Genomic DNA, 7,500 nt, shown 5'->3' on the forward strand with positions numbered 1-7,500 from the left:
CGGCCAGCGACGTCGGGCTGGCCCCTGCAGCGCCTAGCCTCTCCCACGCGGGGGGCAGGCCAGAACGCGGGGGGCCAGGGCCCGAAGGCAGCCCCCCCGCGGGCGAGAGAGCAAGCCAGCAGGGGCTGTCGCCTGCCGCGGCCAGCGACGTCGGGCTGGCCCCTGCAGCGCCTAGCCTCTCCCACGCGGGGGGCAGGCCAGAACGCGGGGGGCCAGGGCCCGAAGGCAGCCCCCCCGCGGGCGAGAGAGCAAGCCAGCAGGGGCTGTCGCCTGCCGCGGCCAGCGACGTCGGGCTGGCCCCTGCAGCGCCTAGCCTCTCCCACGCGGGGGGCAGGCCAGAACGCGGGGGGCCAGGGCCCGAAGGCAGCCCCCCCGCGGGCGAGAGAGCAAGCCAGCAGGGGCTGTCGCCTGCCGCGGCCAGCGACGTCGGGCTGGCCCCTGCAGCGCCTAGCCTCTCCCCCGCAGGGGGCAGGCCAGAACGCGGGGGGGCAGGGCCCGAAGGCAGCCCCCCCGCGGGCGAGAGAGCAAGCCAGCAGGGGCTGTCCGCGCGTCGCGCGGCGCGGCATGGCTGCGGGGGCCGCGCGCGCGCGCCCAAGCGCCCAAGGGCCCCCAAGGGCCCCAGGCCCTCAGGCCCCAGCGCCCCAGCGCCCAGCGCGGGCGGGCGCGCGCGCGCGTGTGGTCTTTGAGGGGCGCCGGCCTGGTGGCTCCCTAAAGAGCAATAAGTGTCATTGCAGCTCTGGCAGGGGGAGACACTACTAGGTCCCAGCTGTCACCCCCCCTCTAAAAAATTCATTTCTTGGTATTTTGAGCTGAAATTTTGCAGAGAGGTTGGCAAAAATCCAATCCACCTTCATTAATTTTCCCAGAATTTTTCGAGGTCGGGAAGTATTTGTTTTAATTTTCCTACCATTAGAAATCGAGTAAATCCGCAAAACTAGGAACCGGCCCGGAATGACCCCAAATTCAGTGGGCAGCCTCATAAAAATATGGCTGATTTTACTGGATTGGTTTCATGTGGAAAGCACGACGTTTTCTTGTAGGAATGCGGGAACCCCGGCAGCTCGCCTGCCGCGGCCAGCGACGTCGGGGACGCTGGCCTGCGCTGTCGAGCCCGCGAGGGCTGTCTCCGCGGCAGGCCCCCCCTGAACGGGGCACGACAGGCCACCGCGCTGGCTCGTCCAGCGTCGACAGTCCCTCGTCCAGGTTTCAGATCGCGCCAAGTCGAACCCATGACCTGCTCAAGCCATCGTGCGCTGCCGAATTCGCATCTGCGTGTAGGCTGCCATTCCACGCGGCAGCCCCTGTTTTCGTCAGCGTGCCCCCCTGACGAATTTTCCTGCCTGGCCCAGTCCAGCGTCCAGCCCCTGTTCGTCGAAAAATCTGCGCTGCTGATTTTCCACGACGAGCCTACTTTCGTCAGCGTGCCCCCCTGACGAATTTTCCTGCCTGGCCCGGCCAGTCCAGCCCCTGTTCGTCGAAAAATCTGCGCTGCCGATTTTCCACGCGGCAGCCCCTGTTTTCGTCAGCGTGCCCCCCTGACGAATTTTCCTGCCTGGCCCGGCCAGTCCAGCCCCTGTTCGTCGAAAAATCTGCGCTGCCGATTTTCCACGCGGCAGCCCCTCTTTTCGTCAGCGTGCCCCCCTGACGAATTTTCCTGCCTGGCCCGGCCGGTCCAGCATCCAGCCCCTGTTCGTCGAAAAATCTGCGCTGCCGATTTTCCACGCGGCAGCCCCTCTTTTCGTCAGCGTGCCCCCCTGACGAATTTTCCTGCCTGGCCCGGCCGGTCCAGCATCCAGCCCCTGTTCGTCGAAAAATCTGCGCTGCCGATTTTCCACGCGGCAGCCCCTGTTTTCCTCAGCGTGCCCCCCTGACGAATGTTCGTCGAAAAATCTGCGCTGCCGATTTTCCACGCGGCAGCCCCTGTTTTCCTCAGCGTGCCCCCCTGACGAATGTTCGTCGAAAAATCTGCGCTGCCGATTTTCCACGCGGCAGCCCCTCTTTTCGTCAGCGTGCCCCCCTGACGAATTTTCCTGCCTGGCCCGGCCGGTCCAGCATCCAGCCCCTGTTCGTCGAAAAATCTGCGCTGCCGATTTTCCACGCGGCAGCCCCTCTTTTCGTCAGCGTGCCCCCCTGACGAATGTTCGTCGAAAAATCTGCGCTGCCGATTTTCCACGCGGCAGCCCCTCTTTTCGTCAGCGTGCCCCCCTGACGAATTTTCCTGCCTGGCCCGGCCGGTCCAGCATCCAGCCCCTGTTCGTCGAAAAATCTGCGCTGCCGATTTTCACCGACGAGCCTACTTTCGTCAGCGTGTCCCCTTGACGAATTTCCCTGCCTGGCCTGGACAGTCCATCTTCCAGCCCATGTTCATCGAAAAATCTGCGCTGCCGATTTCCCCGACGAACCTGCAGCTGCACAAATCTGCGCTGCCGATTTCCCCCCCTGTCGGCATGGCTGCCGCTGCCCCGATGTCCAGACCAACAGTCTTTTTTGTCGACTTTGCCGATTTTGTCCGCGCTGCCGATTCCAACACTACCCCCTGCATCCAAACCAGCATTGTTTCGTCAGCTCTTCCCCTGACGATTTTAGCCCTGTAACAAACAGTAGGCCTCCAATCCCGCCAACGGGAGCCAAGTTGATAGGGAAGAGAATTGAATGACGCGCCTGGTCCTCGCACCCCGCCACCCGAGGGGCCTTTTTCCCGGCAGCCTCTGAAAAACTCTAGCTTTCACGGTCCTCGCCGCCCCTCACCACCATGGCAGGTGTCACGGGGGTGATTTTTCGCAACGAAATCCAACCCGTGCGGCAGCCTAGTCCCTCACTAGACTCAGCCTTCCCTCGCCACTCCCACTCGTGTTTGCCTAGTAACTAAGCAGCGGAATACACAAGCAAGAATAACAATCATAGTGCACAACAAGCTTTACAGGAAATCTTTCCCAACCTTTATTAATCTCATACACAAAGGAAACTATACACAAATCCGTATGTGTGCTATGCACAAAGTTTACATGCTACACAAGCTACCTCTAACTAGTGTTCTTGCATGCCCCTACATGCTGGACATCCCCACCCGAACGCCCTTACATTTTGAACATTCCCACCCGAATGCTCTTTACATTTGGAACACTCTCCCCCGAATGCTCCCTACATTTGGGAACACCCTCACCCGAATGCTCTCCCTACACACAAGAGCTGCATCTTGTATTTATAGACAAGCAAAGGAGCTGCAAAGGCTCCTCCCCATTATCCCCCATTTTCAGGAACTAGTGGAGCACTACCTCTCCCCCACGCTCCCATGTTTTCAGGACATGGTGGAGCACTACCTCACACCCATTATCCCATGTTTTCAGGACATAGTGGCCCGGCCAGCACCCAAGTTATGCTCCCATGTTCTGCCTCCCATGAAGCTGCCACTTCCCCCATTTTCGGGCTGTCTGCTTGCCAGCCCCAGCTGCCAGTTTCTGCTGCGTCAGCTGCTGACTTAGAAGGTCCATCACCTAAGTCCCACGTCCATGCCAAGTCACAAGCTCAAAGACTCGCATAGACCATTGCATGCTGCCTGCCGAATCCATTCCTGCCTATGCAAGGCTGCCGCAATCCATCGCTGCCGAATTCTAGGCAGTGTGCCTTCGTTGGCGCGTCCCAGCGCCTAGAGCTCTTTTCCCATGCCTTGGACAGTCCCTCGCCCAAGTTTCCAATCGTGCCAAGTCGAGCCCCTGACTTGCACAAGTTGCTGCGCGCTGCCGAATCCGCATCTGCGTGCAGGCTGCCAATGCCTGCGCTGCCGAATTCGCATATGCGTGCAGGCTGCCAATCTCTGCGCTGCCGAATTCGCATCTGCGTGCAGGCTGCTCCTGCCTACGCTGCCGAATTCTGCGATAGCCCCAATTCTCGTCAGCCTACCTCCTGACGAGGCTTGGACAGTCCCTTGTCCAGCCCATGTTCGTCAACAATCTTCGCTGCCGATTTTCCCTTGACGAACCTACAGCCGCATAAATCTGCGCTGCTGATTTCTCGCACTGATGGCATGGCTGCCAGCACCCTCAGGCCTTGTTTTGGCCAGCCAGCCAAGGCGTGCACCTCGTGCACATTTGACACTGTGACAAACCACCCCTACCAAAAGAACCCGACGCCCTCGTCGGACAGATTTGAAGTACCCTTTGCACCGCATCTGTTCCTCATCACACTTCATGTTTCTCCGCATGAAACCTCTTCGGTTTTCCCACATTCAACAACAAATTCAGTCCACCGAATCTTTGTCAACCTGTTTCCAAACCAAGCTGTGACACATTCTGTTTTGGCTCGTTAGTTTTTCCACAAATGTCAAACACATCATACTCGCAAGTATGTTTTCGCAAAGTTTAGATGCCATGCCGCCTAGCACCCAAGGAATCCGTCCCTTCCTTCACAAAATACATCCACACAAAATCACTTTGAAGAACCCATATGAGCTCCCATACGAACATCTAGTTCTTCAACCATTCTGCGTGCCCCAAAACTGCAAGTATACCAATATTGCTTACTTGTCTGCTCTTCAGCAATCAACACATCCTGCCGAATTCGCCTCTGCCCCTGCAAGGCTGCTGCTTGATCATCGCTGCTGAACTTAATGCAGTGTGTTTTTCGTTGGCGCATCCTCACGCCTGGAGTTAAACCATGATCTGTCCATCGTCAAAGTTTTGAAACTCCCCCAAGTCTGCCTCGCACAAGGCAGTTTGGCCGCTCCTAAGTCTTCATCAACTCAGCTGGCCCCCTTCACACTAACTCTTTCCTTAGTGTTGAGCACACGTCTAGGATTTACGTATGCCATTTCTTCTCCATCCTTCCCCACGGAAGTAGCACTAGGCTGTGCTCTCAACAGGCAGTCCCTTGCGAAGTGCTTCCCCTCGCAAATAAAACAGCCCAAACATGATTCCGAAACATTTTCTTGCCCTTGGCTTCTGACTCCCTTTTGTCATCAGCCCTCTTAGGTTCTCCACCTGCAAGAAATAAGAATGAGACAGTGCTGTTACGCCCAGCACCAACTCAGTTTCGATGATCAACTCCATCTCATGTCGAAGTCTTTCGGCAAGTCCCTCCAAGTCCATTTGTAACCTGCCATAGCACAAACACATAGCATCCCAGCATCAAGTTTCGTCTGACCTGGTTCCCCCATGCGCTACTGTCATGCCCCAGAAACTTCGTCATGCACACAAGATTTCGCTGACGCAAAACAGCCCCAACTGTTTTCAACCTTCGCTGTATGTTTCGTCCACCGAAAACTCGCAACCCTTTGTCCCAACAAAGGTCATTGGCATTTTGCTTCCATCACTGCAATCCATCGCAATGCCCAAAATAGCCACTCGTACTGATTTCAAGACAGCACACAAAATCATCTTCGTCGACGATTTTGGCTTCCACACCAAGCCCACTGAATCGGCTGCCGAATCTGTCACCCAGTCTGTCCCTCGACATCGCGCAGACTCTTTGAGACACACCCCCACGGTACTGCCTCCTCTGTTATGCCTCCAATCCTGGTCCCAGCGTGACTAAAGTCTATCTCAGCCACTGTCTTCTTCACCCTGAACTATCCATCATCAAGGTCTCCACCGAAGACATCAATTCTGCCTCCCCAAAGGCAGTAAGCACAACAAATCTTCGTAGATTCGTCTGCCCTCAACTTGGTCTCTGGATTTTGCTTTCACCTCCCTGAACATTCATCTCCCTGAACATTCCTTCCTTGAGATGCACAACAATCCCTACGTTCTGCCACCAAGGCAGCAAGCAAGGCCAGACCGCATCCACTCCGATATATGCTGGCTCATGATGACTGAATTCCATCTCGGTCATCTAGCAAACGTATAAGGTTTACGTATGCCTAATCTCAAACGCCATCTTCCACAATGACAACTTCAAGGTTTCCCCTCCTTGGGCAACAATCTCATACAAAGTAATTTCCATCGCAAGAGAACAACAATGCAAATTTCAGTTTCGAACCCTTACCGATTTGCCTTCTCGTCTGACGGTCCATCATCAGCAGCAACAAGTTTAGGCTCTCCACGTTTACTTGCTTCTTCTTCTGTCTCGCCCCATCCTTCCCTCAAGGCTTTGACGAAAATACAGAAGCACCCAGCAGCCCCTCCGCTGGACCCTGCTCTCAAGCCTGCCAGTCCATCTGACAGTTTCAATGGCCGAATCAGCACCCATTTTGCGCTGATCCCTTCATCATCACTTTGCGTCGCCCATGGAGTTAAACCCCCCCCAAAACTCCGCAGCCCTTTTGAACACCAACACTGCCCAAAATGCTAGAAAGTTTACCTCAAATGGTTCGGAACAAATCAGCCCTTCGATCTGCCCTCACAGAACAGCCCATCGTCTGTGCTACGAAACAGTCCATCGTTTCGTCAAGAACGCAAGCTGCGCTCTCCTCCAAAGTTCCTGCCAGTCCCATCGGCAGCAGCAATGTTTCCCTCAAATCAGTGCCTTCGATTTGTCCAGAGAAACATCAGCATTCTCGTTGCTGATCATTGCGCTGAAATCTGCCTATCCCTTGGCAGAAGCAGTAGTCCTCCCAAATCACTCCGTTGATTTGGCCGCAGAATCATTCTAGTCATCCTGCAAAGACAGCAACAGCGCTCTGATACCACTTGTCACGGGGGTGATTTTTCGCAACGAAATCCAACCCGTGCGGCAGCCTAGTCCCTCACTAGACTCAGCCTTCCCTCGCCACTCCCACTCGTGTTTGCCTAGTAACTAAGCAGCGGAATACACAAGCAAGAATAACAATCATAGTGCACAACAAGCTTTACAGGAAATCTTTCCCAACCTTTATTAATCTCATACACAAAGGAAACTATACACAAATCCGTATGTGTGCTATGCACAAAGTTTACATGCTACACAAGCTACCTCTAACTAGTGTTCTTGCATGCCCCTACATGCTGGACATCCCCACCCGAACGCCCTTACATTTTGAACATTCCCACCCGAATGCTCTTTACATTTGGAACACTCTCCCCCGAATGCTCCCTACATTTGGGAACACCCTCACCCGAATGCTCTCCCTACACACAAGAGCTGCATCTTGTATTTATAGACAAGCAAAGGAGCTGCAAAGGCTCCTCCCCATTATCCCCCATTTTCAGGAACTAGTGGAGCACTACCTCTCCCCCACGCTCCCATGTTTTCAGGACATGGTGGAGCACTACCTCACACCCATTATCCCATGTTTTCAGGACATAGTGGCCCGGCCAGCACCCAAGTTATGCTCCCATGTTCTGCCTCCCATGAAGCTGCCACTTCCCCCATTTTCGGGCTGTCTGCTTGCCAGCCCCAGCTGCCAGTTTCTGCTGCGTCAGCTGCTGACTTAGAAGGTCCATCACCTAAGTCCCACGTCCATGCCAAGTCACAAGCTCAAAGACTCGCATAGACCATTGCATGCTGCCTGCCGAATCCATTCCTGCCTATGCAAGGCTGCCGCAATCCATCGCTGCCGAATTCTAGGCAGTGTGCCTTCGTTGGCGC

This window comes from Populus nigra, chromosome 2, assembly GCF_951802175.1.
Source record: "Populus nigra chromosome 2, ddPopNigr1.1, whole genome shotgun sequence".
NCBI lineage: Eukaryota > Viridiplantae > Streptophyta > Magnoliopsida > Malpighiales > Salicaceae > Populus > Populus nigra.